This window comes from Cardiocondyla obscurior, linkage group LG14, assembly GCF_019399895.1.
Source record: "Cardiocondyla obscurior isolate alpha-2009 linkage group LG14, Cobs3.1, whole genome shotgun sequence".
Taxonomy (NCBI): domain Eukaryota; kingdom Metazoa; phylum Arthropoda; class Insecta; order Hymenoptera; family Formicidae; genus Cardiocondyla; species Cardiocondyla obscurior.
Window position 1 is genome coordinate 1549507 of NC_091877.1, and position 19381 is coordinate 1568887.

At 47.9% G+C, this 19381-nt stretch overlaps 1 long non-coding RNA gene across 4 annotated transcripts in view; it reads right to left on the minus strand.

Annotated features, from left to right (window-relative positions):
• Window positions 1–19381, minus strand: part of LOC139107962 (uncharacterized) — a 91656-nt gene that overhangs the window by 51424 nt on the left and 20851 nt on the right. For all 4 annotated transcript variants that reach the window (XR_011546592.1, XR_011546591.1, XR_011546589.1 and 1 more), the window contains exons 3-4: window positions 19027–19144; window positions 18868–18906 (exon numbers count right to left, since the gene is read on the minus strand). This is a non-coding gene — a long non-coding RNA (uncharacterized lncRNA). The remainder of the gene's footprint in view (window positions 1–18867; window positions 18907–19026; window positions 19145–19381) is intronic.

Consider the following 19381-nt stretch of genomic DNA (forward strand, 5'->3'; position numbering starts at 1 on the left):
AAAAAGGAAGATGTCCGGGGACCCTCCTGGGCGACGGCGGTCGTCCTAACTCTTCTTCGCTCTCGCTTCGCGCTTCTTATAAATCGTTTCGGTGAGAGGTCAGCGACTACCGTTCGCACGGGGAACGGCGCCGGTGAAATACTTTCTAATCAGCCGCCTAATAAGTTCCATTACCGGAAAGAGAGAAGTCGCGGGCGCGATGCGATCGGCGAAGTCTACGAGCGAACGGCGCGCACGGTCTATAAATTGCAAAGGAGGCCTGCCATCGGAGGAGAGGTATCCGCGCGCGCGATCGTCTATCGCGACGAGGATATCGCACGAAATTAAATGCGGACACCCGGTACGTAATATATTGCCATGCAACGGGCGGCGGACGGCGGGCACCTGCTAAGAAAGAAAACTCACGAAGGGATACGATAAAGGGGAATGATTGTGATCTGAGACTCCGAACGCGATAGAGCCATAGATCATCGCGGACCCAGGCCGGCCCCGACTTCGCTCGCTCCTCTCCCTCGGGGGGTACCCATTCGAGGAGCATCACGATGTATGCGCAGGGCCGCATCCGGCGGCGCGGGATCTCATCTACCTCTGATCGCCGGCAAGGACCTTCGCGAGGTCTGTCTCTCGCGACGTGCAAACGCCCGGGACTAAGTAATGACGCGAAACACGCTACCACGAGGAGCCGATGCCGTTTTAATGGCGACGCGGCCGTGTCTTCGGTGCGCGCGATTTATCAACCCATCACGCGATCGCGACAACCGGAGACAGCGTTCGCGATAATTATGACGTCGCCTTGTCTGCCGAGCAGCGCGGATCGTCTGACGACCCGACTCGTCACGATAACGTCCGCTTACAAACTCACCGTCGGCTCGTTCGTTATCACCCGCGTCTAATTTAAACTGCCGGCGCGCCGCTTCTCCTTCGATTCGCGGCACGCTGGCAATAATCGCTGCGTCAGCGATGATTCCGTGGGCTTGACAAGAAATTATTGCGGACTGCGCCAAGCCCGTGGAACGATCTCGAGGAAACGGCCGGTCGTTCCCGTCGTGAAAAACGGCGATCTCGCCCCGTCGAGCGTCGGGGGGTTCTATTCACCGGTGATTGCCCATCCGAACCGACGAAGGGCAAACGGTAGTTTCTCACCTCGCCGAGGTCGCGGCGACGATGAGGCGCGTATCGCGAGTAATTCGTCCCGATGCCGCGCGACGCGATTCAACGGACAAAGGCTCTTCGCCTCTCTCGCTGCGCCGTATAAACGTCCTTCCATCTTGGTCCCGCGGTCTCCTTCGCCGCTCTCGTTTTCTCTCTTATCCTTCTCCCTTTCTCTCTCGTTTCTCCTCTCTTTTTCTCTTTCTCTATGTCTTGCCCATGGTGGTGTAACCGATGTTGCCACGTCTCCACCGACGATGAGTAGTCGATGGAGAAAGGGCAATGCGATGAAGAAGGTCGTAGGGAGCCGATCGAAGGGAAGAGCCGTTAAGTCAGTAGCATCCGAGAAATGATCAGCGGCGAGCGAGGTCCGATTGCTCGCTATTTTCCGCGCGATGATACCAGAACCGGAAGCCGCCAGCCGATTCGCGAGTCTCGACGTGAAGCACCGTCAATGGGAGCGGTACGATCGGCGCGATCAATTACGATAATCTGCCGATTCAGATAATCTCCTTAATACATCACGCTCACGAATGATAACGAAGAGGCACTTCCTTCGCGAGGATAATGTATTTAACGTTTCCCTTTTTCCATAATTTAAGAAAATGTACTTTTATTAATTATTTTCATCGAGATAAGTCCTATTAATAAATGCGTTTTAATCGTTTCAAAAATAAGGCCTCCGACGGTAAACGTGCAAGTCTGAGCGACTATTTAAACGTAAAAGCAGCAATCCAGGTAGATCGCTACGAATCCATTAGCGCGCAATTCCACTCGCGACCATATCGCTGATAAAGAAATGTATGCGAAAAAAAATATTCGCGTGCGGAACCGCTGGAGCTGCTGTAATTTTTCGAGCAAATTGCACGTGATGCGTATAATATAACGCAGCGATGCAGCCGTGTAAAGATTTTACGACGATAAAAGGAGGAAGCGGCGGGCCCGTCGCATTCCTGCTAATTGACTTTCTCGGCGCGCGAGAATCGACCAAGTATTTCGAGTCGCGGATTCCGGACCGATGGGAGGCAGCCTCATTTCGGGGGCTCTCGTGATTAAGAAACGCCGGTATTACGAGTGCGAGCATAGTCCTCGTAAAAGTACCACGGAGAGAAGCGACGGACCGCGAGGGGATCTCGGGTCTCGTCGCAAAAACAAGGCCCGGCGCACCGCTGTAAAATCGTTTCGCGTGCAGGGATGCATCTACCGAGTCTCCGCGACAAGTCGCTTTCTAAACTCCGCTCGAGCGAGAGGACGTTTCAAGATCACCTAAAGCGGGCAGGAAATTGGTCTAGGCTATGAGCGGTACGAACGCAAAGTCGCTCCTCGTCCGGTCAGCCGTTGATGGACGGGATGGGGACCGTCCGATCGTTACGCGCGTATCTTCGGAAGCTCGCGGCGGCTGCTGCGTGTCGATCCGAGGAAACGAAGCGGGTGGCTGGTACACGCCACCGTCGAGGGGGCCACCCGAAAGAGAGCGGCGAACTAACTCTGGTCACGCGCGGCGGCTGTAATCACGTCAGCGCGGTACCTCGCTTCCTTGATTGGACCGTAGGTCCGGTCCCGTCGCGTTGGTCCCGCTCTCATCCCCCGTGTCGCTCCGTCTTCTTCGCCCGCGTGCAGCAAATGCGCGTACACACGCGCAAACCTCGCCCGGTCGGTCCTTCTGTGCACTCTTCTTTCCGCGTTCGCTATGCCCACCCTCGCTCTTTGTCTCTCTTCCTCTTCGCTCGCTCTTTCGCCGACCTGCTGGAAGCTGGCCGCGCACAAATGAGGTTGTCGCGTCAGCGCGCGCGCGGCTGGGACACGGGACGAGTTTCCTTTTTCTTCGCCGGGGCTCTCTCATCCTACGTTCGCCCGACATTTCTTCCTTTTGTCATTCTCTACGCTGCGCTGCGACAGCTTCACTCCGTTGCCGATCGCGTTTCTGGCCGCGCGCGCGCGCCGTTTCGTCATTCCTGCTCCTTGTTCTTTGTGCAATTAAGCCCGAGCTTTTTGAAACTTCGGAACCCGCACGCGAGGGACGTGAACGCGCCGACTTATCGCATCAAATGTATCTAATTGTAACCGTGCAAGAAACGAAGTAAACGCTAATTAAATCGTCCGGTCGTTTTTTTTTTTCTCGTTCCGATTTTCGAGGACGGCACTTTCGAGGAAGGTCTATCATCGCGAACGAAGTAGAACATCTATCTCGTTCGTTCATTTATCAGGGGCGTTTTAGAGCGCGCGCGCCAACAAGATTTGGTAATAAAAACGCACGGTTTTACAGCGATACCCGTACGCGATCACGAAATCATTCGTTAGCCGGCCGGATAATTTCCGAACGGAGAGAGAAACGTCGAAAAGCCGTAAATACACGGATACGTGCCTTCCCCGGAGGCGCGATATTCACGGATACCGCGGACACCGAATACGGTGGTGTGCTACGAATACGGCTTTATGACCGGGCCACCATAAAACGTGGATGTAGTACAACTCGAGTAGTATCTGTAGGTGTAACGTTCGCGCGCAGGGGCGATGAAAAGGAACGAGGGCGACGGAACGGTGAGGTGAAGCACGGGGAGAGGAGAGATACGCATCCGGGAACGGCCACGAACAACTTTATTATTTTCGAGGTGTTACGACATCGTTGGGAGATCCTGAAAGCTCCGTCTCCAGAAAAAAAGATAGCGGGCGATACGTAAAAGGGAAATAACATAATGGCGCTTCGACATTGTTAGGAGCGAACGACGGAATTTTCGGCTCCGCCGTGGAGGATGCAAGGACTCGTATCCGCGTAATTAGAACGTCACGATTAATCCGCGAGGGAAAACGCTGCCAGTTACCGTACTCGCGAAGCATTTCTCGCGTATTTCGCCGCGCCGAAGCGTATTTACCTATGTTGAGTAACTATCTAAACACGTTTCGTAATGAGGCTGTATGATGTTAATCGAAGAACCACTCAAGGGGGCCTTTCGGTCTCGGTCGAACGTCATTACAAGCGTGATCGAGGGCTGCCGCGTGCACGATGAAGACCTTCAGCGATTTACCGCACGCACGTCGCCACCGACTCCTTTACGGCGGCAGTCCGGTTCGTCGCCGAAACTTTGTCATTACCGGTCAGATTATATTCGTACTGTTTCGAATCCTTGTTTTACACGAAAACGCGGGCTAACAGGATCAAGCGGTTACAGTTGCGTGCTGCCGTGACCGAAGGGTTGAAAGGGACTGAAACGTCTCTCACGGGCACAAAGTGAATCCTTTTGTTGAACGTTAAAGAAGAAAGAAAGAACGGGACTACGTGCAGCGGTCACTGAAAAGCGGGGGAGAAGCCTGCCGCGGGGGAATAGTCGGTACGGCCCAACTACAAGTATTATGCATAAATACGCGAGATTGGGCCTCATTACTGGCACGCAGCTGCTCGCAGGCTAATAAGCCGTCACAGCTTCTGTGCAAATGCGTCTCGATGCAAATTTTACTTCTCCAAGGTGTTCCGCTCGCGAGAGAAAGAAAAGATCAGTCCGACGACGCGCTAATGAACGAAAGAGAGAAAGAGAGAGAGAAAGAATCGAGACGAGAAAAGAAAGGTCTCGGGGAAAATACACATACGTCGCTAAAAAAAAATCTTTATTTAGGTAGCGCCACGAATGCAATTCTTTCGCTCGTTCGAGCGCCTCTTCTCTCGATGCATATCGCGATAAACGAACGGCGCGCACGATCCCTAACGCATGGCAACAAGAACGCTCGGGCGCCCATACACTTTTAAATGTGACGAAATTCTATTTTCCGCACGATTTAAAACGACAGGTGTGCGATAATTCGATATTTCGCGCTCGCCGACGATACACTTCCCAATAATGCGCGCGGTCCCTACGGGTCTACGAAAAATTCCCGCGTGCGGTTAAGAAACGGCCCGGCGTGGAGGGACGTAGGAGGGTGCGCGTTATCCCGAAAGTTTAGTGGCTGGCACGAGGCAGCGCGAGAAACCGGTAGTAAAGTTATTCAGCGGAGAAAAGAGAGAACCGTATAAACGAGACGGAAAGGGACGGGGCCGGGTGAGAGGAGGGAAAGAGAAGCAGAATGAGGCTGGGTTAGTATCCGAGTACCCGAGCGATCCTCACAGATAAGGGCAGAAGGTGTAACTTACTAGGCCTCCGGTGTACCCCGATACATCGTGCCTTTATATATCCACCGGCCTCCCGTTACCATGCCCCTTCCGCATGTGTATTCTTCTCGTCTCTTTTACCTCCGTTCCCCTCCCCCTCCCCACTTCGCTCCCCTTCGTTCCTTTTCTCTATAGTTGGACCACGTCCGTTTCTCCTTTTTATTCGTTTCCCGCGTCCCTCCTAAACCCTCCCCCCCTCTGGCTATTACGTGGGCTTATAAACCCTTCGAATATGTAACGAGTATGTACGCAGGTATGCGTGCGTGCGGCCGAGATAATCGTTGCGAGCGCGTGTACAAAGAGACTCCAAAATACGCCGCCGACGTTCTCGACGATTTCGTGAAACGCAAGACAACGAACTCCGCGCGAGATCTGCCATTACGCGCGCGGTTACAGCCGCAAATTATCGGATAATGATTTCATTCGAAGAGATATATGCTTTGAGTTTGTTGAGCAATATTTTCAAGTTATTCGTTTATAATTAAGATTAATCGATTGAAAATAATATGAATTTATACGCCACGTGAATACGCGATACTAACAGGAAATAATCGATCTTCCTGTTTAAAATTTAAGCGTAAATATCGGTTTCGGTAAACATACTAAATCATGACATAATCATGTTCTACATAACTGTAATGTCGTTATGTACATTTCGAAGCAAGCAAAACCGGTAAGTGATGGCGTGTGACGCGGGAGCAATCGCAGTACCTACACGCTAATAAATTGTAGACAGGTGTTCGGAAGAAGAACCGTGAAGCGTACCGAACCGTTCACCGCTCAATGGCGAATCGCAAAGAGAACCGTAAAATCGTATCATGGAGCGTCCCGAGATGAACGACGCGATCGAGATGTATTTTCCGCGACAAGTGAAAAATGCCTCCCTTTTCCCTCCCCTCCCTTTCGCCCCCTCGATTGTTAAAAAGAAACGGATATCACGATGCGGCGACGAGCATGATAGAGCAACGTCGCGGTGATTAGCTGCTCTCCGTAAAAAAGATCAAGATGGCAGGATCGCCCTTACATAGAAGCAACTTTTATTACGAACTCAAGGCCTTTGAGGTGATCGTCCTCGCCTGTAACAATTAGTCGGTAGACGGGACGCGCGCGCGCGCTGCTCGTTGCGCCCAGGTTGCTTCGTTGTTCATGGGATCACGTGCTGGATCTCCCGAAAATTGACCATCTGCCGAAATAACGACTTAATTTGCCCGAGACTCCTTAGCCCGCAGCCAAGGTGGCGATCTCATCCGCTTCTTGGAAGCGTTTGCCTTCCGTTGGCACGCCGTCGAAACGAGTCAGCGTACCGTACCGCTTATCGTCCGAAACTTAATTACAAAAGGAAATTCGTAAAAATAATTCTTTCAACTCCGATACTTCCGATAGGAAACTACTTCGAGGAACAGGAACGCTTTCGTGAACGTTACACGATCGCGCATTGCCGCGTTTGTGAAGAACTTTGGGTGAAATTATTTCTATAAAGCCGGGAATATTTTTTTTTCTTTTTTCTTTTTTTTTTTTTTTTGCGAACGAAAGCAGTTTCAGAATAATTTTACTTTAAACAAGTTACGTTAAAATTTTTTCTATCCCTCCTCGTCCATATATTCTTCGTATCTATTTCACGACTAATAATATATAATTAATTTAATTAAATTAATAATAAAAATTAAGTATATTTTTCTTTTTGTTTCAGGTGAGTATTCTCATTCGATTTCCGAGGCAATTGCGATAGCGATTGGCGGTGAGTAACGTGACCGATTTTTTCAAAGATAGTCGTCCTCTGAAACGCTTGAAAGATTGAGAAAAAACGAACCGTCCATCTTTACGCATCGCGTACGAAATGAAAACTTAATCTGCGATCGAGCCTTATTTACGCGGCCGCTGGCTGGATTTAGACGCGGGCGCATCTAGCACCATCCTCTCGCAGCGACTGTCGCTTTGATTCTCGTTTCTCCATGCACGTAATCGCCATCGCGCGATCCCCCGTGTATCCTGACGATAATCCTTTATCGCTAAAGAGCCGGAGAATCGTAGGCAGATACGAATGCGATTTTCAAAACCTGTTATGGTCGTTCCGGAGCCTCCAAGGTGGTCTACAATTGCAGTAATAACTCAATTATCCTCTCTGGGCTTCGTACCCGCCTATCTGCCTCTTTTACTCTCAAATCTTTCACTCCGCTCTTCCTCCACCTTCGTCGTCGTCGTTTCTTTCTCTTCCTCTCTGCCTCTCTTTTTCATCTCTCTTTCCGTTCTCCCGGTCTCTCTCTCTCTTTCTCTTCTTTCTTGCGGTTTCTTTCTCCTTTTACCTCGATTCAATCCCCTCCTGAACTCCTCTGACCGCCACCCTCTTCTTATGGAGCATAATAAACCCTTCGATCCCATCACGATCTTTCCATCCACATATTATTAGGCCTGCACACACGCCGGCAGTTCGGCCTCGGCCATCCCTACTGCCCTGTGCACCATATGCGGATTAGAATCGTTGTTTCACAATTAGCTCACAGATCGCGGCAAGTCGGAGATCTTTATTTAGCCCCGCTTACTGATCACCGCTCGATATTAATTTACTTTGTTTTTCCGCGTTTTACGTTATCTCCGTTTGAAATAAAGACGCAGAGATTTTATTGTTACCCGATCGCTGCCGCTTTTCCGCGATACTGAATTAGCTCTCTTGCTTGATTAAGTTAGTTCTGTAAACAACTGTAATTCGTTGCCGAAAAAATTATCAATGATAAAATAATTTTTCTTTAGCGGAGAAAAAGAGTAAATAACGTATGCAAAGCGCGCGCTCTGTGATGTCTAGTTTTTTATTTTATTTTATTTTTTTTTTATTCAGTATTAAATTTAGAGCAACTGTCAAACGGCGCATTATCAAATTGGAGGATCCCGATAGATTTATAAAATCGCGAATTTCTTTCCACCTTCTCTACGTTTTTATTTTCATCTTCGCGTGATATCCGCCGCTATGTTCTCGTTACGTCGACAAACCCTTAACAACAAATCCATAAACAAGTTTTTAAACGACTTAAGTACGCATAAATCAGGAGGATCGCTAAGAGATAGAAAGGGGGTAGGACAGGGAAGCTTTCGGTACGAGTTAAATCATTATATACCGCGGTAGATTCGTGAATTTGGTCCACCATATTTCGTCGGAGGAATATTTTTTTCATCGCTCACCGGCGGGAAAGAAAAATTCTGCAGATAAAACGCAGGAACGAGAGAGACAGAGAAGGGGTGACGAATTAAGAAAAAGAAAGATGGGACGTGAGTGAGTAGAAGAAAGAGACAGTGCGGTACCGCGTGCCGGAGGCACCGCAGGTTCGGTCCAGACTAGAGGGGTTAAGCCAAAGCCCCATCGATCATGGGATCCAGCCAGTCCACGATCCCATGACTCTGACCATAAAGCTCGGTAAGACCCGCGCCAAGGAGAAGCGCGAGCGAGCGAGACGGCTGGAGAGAAGCAATGGGAGAAAGAAAGAAAGAGGGAGAGAGAGAGAACGAACGAGTTGGACCCTGTAACCGTGAACTCTGCACGCCGCGGCTTTATGGCGGCACGACGACGTGGAATTACCCTCGTCGTAAGCAGGTATATACTTAAATCTCGCGCGCATGCATGTAAGTAAGTCGCGCACAAAATTACGCGGACGATCGAGATCGCTGGAAAATCTTCGTCCCTGTGGGACCGGGGGTGTGGCGCGACCTATTCACGTGAGTGCCAACGCATCGTTTGCCGTTTCGCAATCACCGGCCCATGCATTTACCCGTTGCGCGGAACAGTCGATCTCGGGGCTTTAATACGAGCGATAGATAAGCACGATTGTCGAGGAAACGATAAAATTATAAATAAATACGATCCGTCTGTCAAATATTTCTCTCTGCTATACGATCGGTAGCGAGAAGAAAACTCATTATAACGCACGGCTGTATATGTATATCCGCGATTCTGATTGCCACATCTATTATCCGCGTGACGTAGGAGCATTTAAATTATTTCGCATTCGATGTTGAAAATAGATTGCGCGCGACGACACGTCGCGGCGTTAAACGACGCGAGTCACGCAACGTTGAGCCGAGGCAGGGTTCGCATCGAGATTACTAATGTAATAGAAAGTATGAAAATGATTTAAAATGCGGGCAAATCGAAGCGCATTCTGTCACGGAAAGGTAGCAGCGTTCTTCTTTGTTGGAATTACTCTTCGCGAATTTTGCACGTCTCGAGGCACGCCGTTAGAAAAGGAGCGCAGTCAACCCTTCGGCCCTCCGCCGATTCTCCCCCTCGATCCTATTTGCCTTCTGTCATCATTGAAGATAGCTTACTTCCTTTCTTTCTTCTTCCCTTCCGAGCCTTTCTCTCTGTCTCTCTCTTTTTCCTCTCTTTAATTCGTATCGTCGCCCTTTGCCGCGCGGCTCCTTCCCTTCCTCTTCCCTGCCAAACCAATCTTCCATCCCTGGAGTAAGACATTGAGGCACCTGCTAGAGTCCAGTTCAATCAGGGAGTATAGCGTGTCGGCACCCAGGCAGTAGGCAGTAGTGGGAGAGCTTGTACGGCATAGCTGTGGAACTGTATCCCAACGGAGCAGGGGCCCTCGGCCGACTGGGTGGTCCTACCGCTTCAGTTGTGTTCCGACGCGCTTCAAGCCAACACTACGAACACTATTTCCGATCCGCCGGTATCTGTTGCCTGGCCGGTTTATCGAAAAGTAACTTTGCAAATAACACCGTGTCGTTCGGTAGCGCTAGCCCGGCAAACCGACCTTGGCTTGGTCAATCGATCGATCGATCACCGGCGATCCTCGAAGAACTGTGATAATCTCTCTTTGTTTTGTGCCTTAGCTTTACGCTGTGCGTCGTATCGTATCCACTGATGAGCGACGAGGGATACCGGGCAAGATAGTAATTAAGTATGATTGCAAACGAACATCTCGCACCCTGTCGTTAAAGAAAATTTTTCGAAGAAACGGATAGCCCGTCCTGCGATCGTATAATCGAAAATTTCGAGATACTCGCTTTTAAAATAGAAGCGAACAGCCGTTCGTGTTGATAACGGTAGGCACAATAACTAAGAAGATACTAAGTAGTGATTACCGGAGATAAACCTGTGTACCTTTGATTTCCTCGTATCTACGATAGAAAAAAAAAAGTAAAATAAAATAAAAATAAAAATAAGAAAAATAACTCATCGTTCAACTGTACTCATGAATAATGCAGAAAAAGTATTGGTTAAATTTCATGAAATTTATGGAAAAGATAAACAATATAGATAGTTTGATTCTGTTCAAGTGGAACGAGTCGATAGCAAGGTGCGAAGAATGGAGGATGTATAAGAAACGATAACGACAAGGTGGCGCGGGGTGTAATCAAATGCAGGTTTATTTAGAACGGCTTTGATAAAGTGGTTAGTGCTGCGAAAGCGTGGATCGGGCCAATCATACCTGATTGCCTGGACGTGAGTTGTGCGAACTAAAAGAGAGAGAGAGAGAGAAAGGAAGTGAGGAGAAACGAGAGAAGAAGAGAGAGAAAGAAAGAGAGAAAAAGAGAAAGAGAGAGAGAGAGAGAGGCTAGTCTACCATCGTGGCTCGTTGCGCACGTCGAGAATGAAGACGTCTCGTGCCGGTGGATGTTACGTGCCACGTGATTCATAGTGTGTAGCGTTTCCTGTCCTGTTCATTTTGGGTAATCAGTCGATCGCGCCTGTTTTCATTAAGCCTCTGATAATCGAAATATGATTTCGTCAGCGGAGTGGCCGCGATTACAGAAAAAGGTGAGTACCAATCGATCGCCTCTTCGTATCTTAATTCGATTTCTATTCGAGGTAACGCACGGCGGCGGCGAAACAAAAGAATCGAATTTAAATAACGCGAAGTATTAAATCTCGACGCTAGCAACAATAGCGATAAACATATTTCGATAAATTGATTTCAGAGGAAATGCTAGCGTTAGTAAGACGCGTTTCCTGGAAAAGTTTTCCCAGTCCCCCACAATATTCCTGGATGAAAAGGTTTTAGTGTCTTCGACCCTTCTGGTCTCCCAGGTATGCGCATCGACCGCGGCACCTATTCAGCATTTTTTTTTTTTTTCCTGATTCTTTTCTAAGTTTCACTGACGTTTGAACCTCGCCAGATCTCAGGGAACATCTAATTCCTAATTTCTATTCCCGAACGGTCACTTTACGAATCTTTAGAACTGAAAACCATATTTCGCCGCTTCTTCTTTTTTTTTTTTTTTTTTACTCCCAGTTCTCGTTTCGAAGCGAGAAATAGCTTTATTATTGTCATGGAGATGACTGCGCGCCGTTGGCCGTAAAAAAGAAGATACCGAAGAAAGTATGGCGTCGATGTCGAATTCAGCTCTTCATTATTAACGATGCGTCGCGTCGTACTTACGAACGAATACCGCTTCGAATATTTTAATAAAATTCATGTACCGCGGTAACTTATGTTTCAAAATTGTGTCCGGTATATATTTTCTGTTACTCAACCAACGAGAAGGTCTATAAATTCCAAGCTGCTGAAGATGTACAAGAAATATGGAAACGCGTTAAAACCTAATTACAAAGATATATAAGCGTAATTTATAACTTATAATCTAAAAATATTCTTTAACGAGCCCATCGTTATTTCCATATTTTTTTTATGTAAATCTTGCTCAATTATCTGTCAATTTTTTTCGTCGAATTAAAAATATTGTACCGTTCTCGGCGTTTTAAATAATAAAAAAGTCTATCCGAGTTGTGAGCCAAGTCGAAGTGGCCGTGAAGTTTCACGGAGCCGCGTGCATCGCGAACGTTTCGTCCCGTAATGGAGGAACCACTGGTGGCAAGAGGCTATCAGACGGACGGACACAACGCGGAGAACCAGTTCTCTCATTTCATTGCGTTCGTTGTCCGATAATGACGCATAGCGTGGCGAGCTGCGTGCGGCATAACGCGCGTGTGAAAGCACCGCGACGCAGCGCAACGCGCAAGAACAAACACTACACGAAAGTGTTCCTCCGCACGTCCTCCCACGTGAACCCTGAATATAAGATCGAGAGAGAATTATCCCGGCCCGCAGATACCGCGGCCGCTAATTTACGGCAATCACGGGATTTTCGCAGACGAGAGGGCAAGAAGAACGCGAGCCTAACGAGTGCCGCACGGCGTGTTCGAGAGGCGAGAGGCTCGTTACGCGATTACCGACATTTTTCGCGAGATCGAATTTATATTTGTGGTCTGGCCAAAGCGTCGTTTGTATATCTCTTCGTTTTCTTATTCATTTACGGTATAATAATTGTGACAATTTAAATGTAAATCACACGCCAGTGATTCTATATCGTGAAAAATGGAAAAATGATGACGAGCGAATTTAAAAAAAAAAAAAAAATTGGCGAAGAGCGATTGTTCAAATAAAGAGATATTTCGAGTTGTCAATTTCAAGCGAATACTGATTTAATTAACAAAAGAAAACGCTTTAACTTTATTCAAGAAAACGAATTGCATCCTTAGGCCGTTAATTTTCCGAGACACCCCGTATAGGCACGCGCGCATGTAAAGATGTAAGGATACTCTTAACTCGCGCGAGATATACGACGATCGGTGTGCCGTGTGTTGCTCGAGTAATTAGCAAACGCTTCGTTCGGGTAGATGTTAATAGATGCGTCTAATACGGCTATAAATCAGCGAGATAATGTTAACGGCCGAGAATTACTGAAGTTGCACTAAAAATAAAGAAACGTTGCGGCGAAGATAATCAGTTATTAAGATTATTTAACGTATCAATGAGAAACTCACTAGTTTGCTTTATTTAAAAACGTACGAGTTGGATATATATTTTTTATTTCCTCGCGAACTTATTTCGGTCTTCGAAAAACGTGAAACAATGGATAGACTGCGCAACGAATCGCGTGAATAAATTCAACACCGTATCGAGATGTGACAGTGCGCGAAACAGCGCGGGGAGAATGTGTATAAAATGAGACAGATCCGATAAGTGGAAGGCGATTGAAATCGCCGATAGGGATAGGAATTGTTGCATTAGATACACGACACCGCGCGAAACCGGCAAGTGTGAAAATGCCAAGCGTTCTCTCCGTCGACCAGCTGGCGATCGTGAATTTGAAGATTTAAGCGCATTTATGCACGTGATTCATGTTACGGCGAAGTACCCCGCGATGACTTCATTTGTGCCAATCGTAACGTAATTCACAGTTGCAATTGCACGGCGAGCAAAGCGAACGCCTTCGACCGCCGTTGTCGGCGGCCGGAGCCTCTACATTACAGCCACGAGAGAACGTCGATCGGTAGGAAATAAAAGAAGAAAAAAAAAGAAAAAGATAAAATAAAAGGGAAAAAGGGTTCAGCTACGTGATCGGATCCGATTCTTCTTGTTGCCCGTAACTCGCAAGCCAATCGATTTAATATAATTGCGCTTGAACGCTGGCTATTTTCAGAAATAGTGATACCACCGTGTAATGATAACGCGAGAAAATAATCCGTGACAGGTTGTCTGCGAAATCATAATCGTTATAGCTCTCGTATTACGAAGAACTGGCTTACATACGTCGGGACAGGCATGTAAGACGAGCCCGGTCTTGGAGTTTAATCCAATTCGAGAACCTGCTACCACGCGGAACGGGACTGCTATGTAACGATTAATAATGAGATGAGACACGCGAAACACGGAGGATAAAAGCCGGGCCGTCGGCAGCTTTCCAATTACTTCAGGTGTACATACGCGCGATCATAAATTTTTCGGTTTGCGAAGAACGGCGCGGCGCGAAGAAGGATTTCCAGAAACATATTATCCAAATGAGGGTGATTCATCTCCCGATTGTGCTATCGCCAATGTTCTCGGAAGTAATGCCGGGCACCGTCGAATATCTTTCGGGGTAAAAATAGCCAGCTAAACCAGTTTTCCGCGAAGCGATTAAATTATACACTTATTGGAGAAATTTGTGGGAATTGATCTCCGGTTGATGCCTCCCGAAGAGGCGCGCGCGCGATGCGTTTTCAGGGCGACAAAGGGCGCCGAGACGATCCTGAAGAAGCGCGACGGGTTGTTTGCTCTCGCTTGGATTTTACGGCTCCGACAGGCCAGGCCGGACAATTACTGGTTGTTAAACTCTGCGCCGGCGAGGCGATCGCAAAAGTCAGCGGCCATGCCGGGGACCACCGGCAGCTGTAACTGCGCTGCTTCGCGAATCTTAGTTATCACACTCGCGGCATTACTGGCCGGCGCTATCGTCTCTCATTAATTAAATTATTAATAATAAAAAAAAAATAATAATAACAAAAATTCTAAAGGAGGAAATGTGTTAGAAGTAGCGGACTTCTACGAATGTTCTCGTCGAGTATTAACGAGGGTGGTCAGTCGGAGAGGACGCACGGATTCCCGCTGGCTAAGATTTCTGCGTTTCATGTTGCGGCGCTCGTTCACGAGCCGCGGAAAGAAACGATGAAGAAATTACGCATGGGATGTGCGATGCGGATCTCTTAATTCTGACGAGACAGCCGTGTACGGCACCCTCCCGCCCCCTCCGGGTCGAGTCGTCTTCTATGATCAGACGAGGCATGCTCATGTCCGGCGGACAACCTGCAATTATCTTTACTAAACTAGAGATCTCTACGTGATTACACGGTTACTCCGGTTACAGTTTTGCGGACGCGGATCCCTCATCCTCCTGATCGAATACACATCCCCCGCTTGTTACAGCTCGCGTTAAATAGCAAGCTCGATCGATGGAGCGGAAAGGAACGAGTTCCCTTGTACTTTCCGCGGTATATATTCATTCAGATTTAAAGCTTTAATAATTTTTTTTAAACGATTTGAATGCGTTTTGCTGCGCGACCGATTAATGCCGCGCAACGAGAGCGATCCCGTACCGAACCGGCGTATTTAATATTCGTTGATTTTTCAAACGTAACCCTCTCGCGAATGCAAATAGAATTATAGGAAAGAGTTCAACGGGGCGTTAAAAGATCAAACACACGTATCCCTACCGGGCTTTTCTTTTCCTCCTTCTTTCATTTTCGTTTCCTTAATGATTTCGGCCGGTTCCCGACAAAAAAAGCGAACGGCACGTGCGACTGCGGGCGCAACGTGCTCTCGATTAAGCTGTATGCAAACATTCAAGCATTCGCAATTGCGCCGCCGGCGATTAATTTCGCCGCATTGCAAGTCAACCAGACGGAAATCCATTCGATCCGCGGGCATTGTTGGAAGCTCGCGCGTTTAACCGAACAGCCGCTCGCGACTTTTGACGAGTTGAGAGAATGGATTCGGCGACGCGCGCTCAGAACTACTACCTGCGACACCTCGAACTCCTCGCCATTGTTTCTACGCTCTCACGAATACCGGCGCGAGCTGATCGCAAGCGAAACGGGGCGTGTGCCGTCACAAAGCTACTCCGCCTTGACGAGAGGAAAGGGTTGATTGCAACCCAAAGTGGTCTCGAGTTGTTAACAAGTGTCCCTGAATCTTAAAAATGAAGCGAACGGATCGGTTAATTTGCTCCCCGTTGATTGAATCGATTCAGTTAATACGACGGTCGATCGATCGAGGAGCGCGCACGGTGCTTTTATTTCACTACGTTGTTTTGTTAAAAAAATAAAAGTAATAAAAAGAAATTCGTTTAACGACAATAATAAAATATTCAAATCTGTATTAAATTAATTTTTCATAAAAAAATGTGAGGTAATTTATTCGTAACTTTAATTAATTTTTAGCAGAAGTGAAAAAAGAACCGCCGCGTCGACTTATAAATTTTTATCCTTAACGGAAAGGGTTTATTGAAGCGTAATTGAGTTGATGTGGCGGGGTCGGCGCGCTTTATCGCGCGACAATATAATTATTTCGTACGGCCAGCGCGAGCCACGCGAGGAAACCGAGCGGTACGCGCGAAAGCTCGTTGTAAAGGAAGAAAGAAGGAAGTTGGGAATCGAGCCGGGGGGCTCCACAATGAGCCGCGGGGGCCCTTCGTTTGTTTGCCAAACAATCGGCAGCTCGATTTGGCCGCGGTGAAAACAACGAGCGATAATCGACCGTTCTCCCGCGCGGCCGAGTGGAAAGATGAGGGCGCCTTGACGAGCACCCCTTTCAACCGGTACGTTCCGAGCCAATCGGCGCCGATTGTTTTACGGTATCGCGAATCGCCGATCTACGCGGCAACTAATTGGAAATACTTGTTCCGCGGCGATCCCGGAGAATATTGATATACGAGTGCGAAGAATGCACCTCAAGGCTCGTCGATGAGGTCGTTTATCGCTTAATCATCACCGGCGAACACGACGACTCCTAGACCACGCTGACGCCGCGCGTTTAACTCCCAATAACCCCCACGCACGCGAGCAGCGCGTAATTCTATCTCGTCCCGTCTCTCTTCGTCTTCCTTCCTCTTTCGCTTCTGCCGACAATGCACCCTGGTCGCTATAAATATATACGCGCGCACGCTCGCGCGCAAGCGAACGCGAATACATCGCGACTGTCGCCACGTGTGAAGCAGAGCCGCGACGGGGTCTCTTTCGCTCCGCTCCGCTCTCGCTCTCTCCCGGCGCCCATCGGGCTTCTCTTCGTTTGGCCTTCGCCTTCGTTCCTCTAGCCTTTGCTCCGTGTCTCTTGCGCGCCCTTCTCGCGCGAGAACCCGGGAGGAATATTCCCGGTCGACATTTTTCTCGTAGGAATGCGGAGTCGTTACGTTCGCGAGGCGTTACGATCGAAACGCTCGAAATGTTCTGTACCGGTTCCACACATGTGCGCCCGAGAAGATTCCTTCCGTCAGGAATTCGAGATCGCCTCGCATCATTTCGCGGAGTCGGAGTCTCGAAAGGCTCGCTAATAAGGCTTAACGCGCTGACGATCCTTCGGTTTATTCAAAACGTGGCGCGGATGGTTAGCTCGGGTCTTAATGTCGCGTATCAGACCTAGAAGAAGCCCGCCTCTAATTATAAAACCGAGAGGCCGCGTTAGAATGCGAATTTCGTTCGCGAAGAAAGTGCGTTTCGCGCGAGGAAAAAAAAAAAGTTTGAAAGAATAAACGGGGAAAGAAAAACGGTGTCGAGACAGCAAGGTTACAATTTTTTGCCGACGGTCTCGGTGCTATAATAGACGTACCCTAGTCGAGCCACCGATTCGACGGACCTTCCACGAAGGGCTACGACCGAAAAAGGTTCGGTGGCATGAATTAAAGACGGCTTCTGAGTAAATAGACGCCGGATATACAATAAGTTTCACTACCGGATCTCGTTATCGTCTTGGTTCTCCGTCGTTCATCCGTCTCCCTGACTCTGCGTACTCGCGTATTCGTCTTATTGTCGAGACGACTTAGATAAGGATGAGAACCGAATACTCTTCGTCTTGATAGACAGCTAATATAATCGAGGCTACATGCGAATTGATCGACTGTTAAATAACTTCGCGTGCGATTAGACGCGGAACCTAATTCTTCTTCGAGACCCGCGAACATCACGGGCGCGTCGTCCTGGTCCTTCTTGAAGACCTCTCGGGGACGAATACTCGAGCGCGAGGATAACCGAGGCAACACGAACGCAATCATGAAGACGAAAGCAAACGCATGCGCACACTCGCGTCGGAGGACTCCGTCGTCGGAGCAGACATCTCTTTGTTACGGGGTCCAGTTCTTTCCTCGTGGTAGGAAAGGCTTCGAGTCAGACTCGAACCTAATCCCTGTCGCCAACACGTGGGACATACTTTAAACGTCGTGATCATTCCGTCCGCGATTAAAATAAAATATCAAGACCGAAATGCAAATTTCTAGACAGCCTCCAATTCCCACGTTTCGCTATTCTCTTCTCTTCCAAGACCGGCTCCTTGACTCTTTTTTTTTTTTATTTCTTTATAATAAAAAGGAATTCTCCCGAGCTTTTCATTAGCGAGGGATATGATAATTTCGCTCGTAACTCTAAGCCTCGGCAAAGATAGTGGCGTTGATCGCGTGGAGATCGGATCGTAATCGTTGCTACCGGAACACGAACGCAGGAACGGCCGGTAGGTCGGCCCCGACAGCAACGTGTACGCTAGTTAGTTAGTCGCGCTCGTGTTAGTAGCCGCAGGTAGGCCCATCTCCACGGGTGCAGGGCGCGCGCGGATATACGGAGAATATAGAGCCCGACCGAGGGAGATACATATTTGTTACGGGACGATGTCGCTCCTCGGCGCGGACGTGATTCGCCTGCGCGATTCGAATAAAGACCTCCGCCTGGGTGACTTCGTTTCCAGGGTGAAGCTCGCTTGGAATCGCGAACATGTCTCCAATAGGAAGACGGCGATTGACGGTCGGTTTCGAATGCATCCAGCATTCAATCCTTATACCCTCTTTTTTTTCCCCTCCCCTCCCCTCCCGCCCCCTCTCGATCGCGTGTTTCGACTCGATAACTACTTCGATAACGTTCCGTGGAATAGCGGTACGTTTTCACTAATTGCATAATAAAAATACAACTTTCTCGATATACGGAAATATTATTATTGCAGCGAAAAATATAGCAGGCGTAATTGACGATTTATTAAAATGGAAGAAACCACGTGCGCGCAATTTTTTGAGAGGTTGCAATTATGAAATGCGAAAAGAAAAAAAAATATGCGACTTACCGATCTGCATTCAGCGGAGTTTCAAAGTTCTGCTGGTGACTGTAACATAAAATAAAAAACATTAATTTTGATATGTCAGATATATTAATTAATAAAATTAATAAAAAAAAAATTATGTTTTTTTTTTAATAGATTTTATTTTAAAAAATTTATACTTACTTTAAAGTTGCTCCGCTGGTGCTTGATGCCTTTCCTAGGCTCTCCTCCTCCTCTCAGCACTCCAACGGGGATGTCAGTCCGGTGCTCCTTCGACGAAAGTCCTCCTCTGGATTGTCATCTGAAACAAAAAAATTCTATTTTATTAGTAAAATGACAAAAATTAAACGTGCTGCATTAAAAGTAAATAACACAGTTTCGCACATTTTACGCTTCAAATAAACGGCAACAATAGAATCTATTTACGTTACCGATAACATAATTATTTTCGAATTGATTTTACATTAGCGCAATTCACCTCCGTAATAGAAATAAAGTCGCTCCGAGAAAATTGCATTTTCGGGGTGGGGCTTGTTAA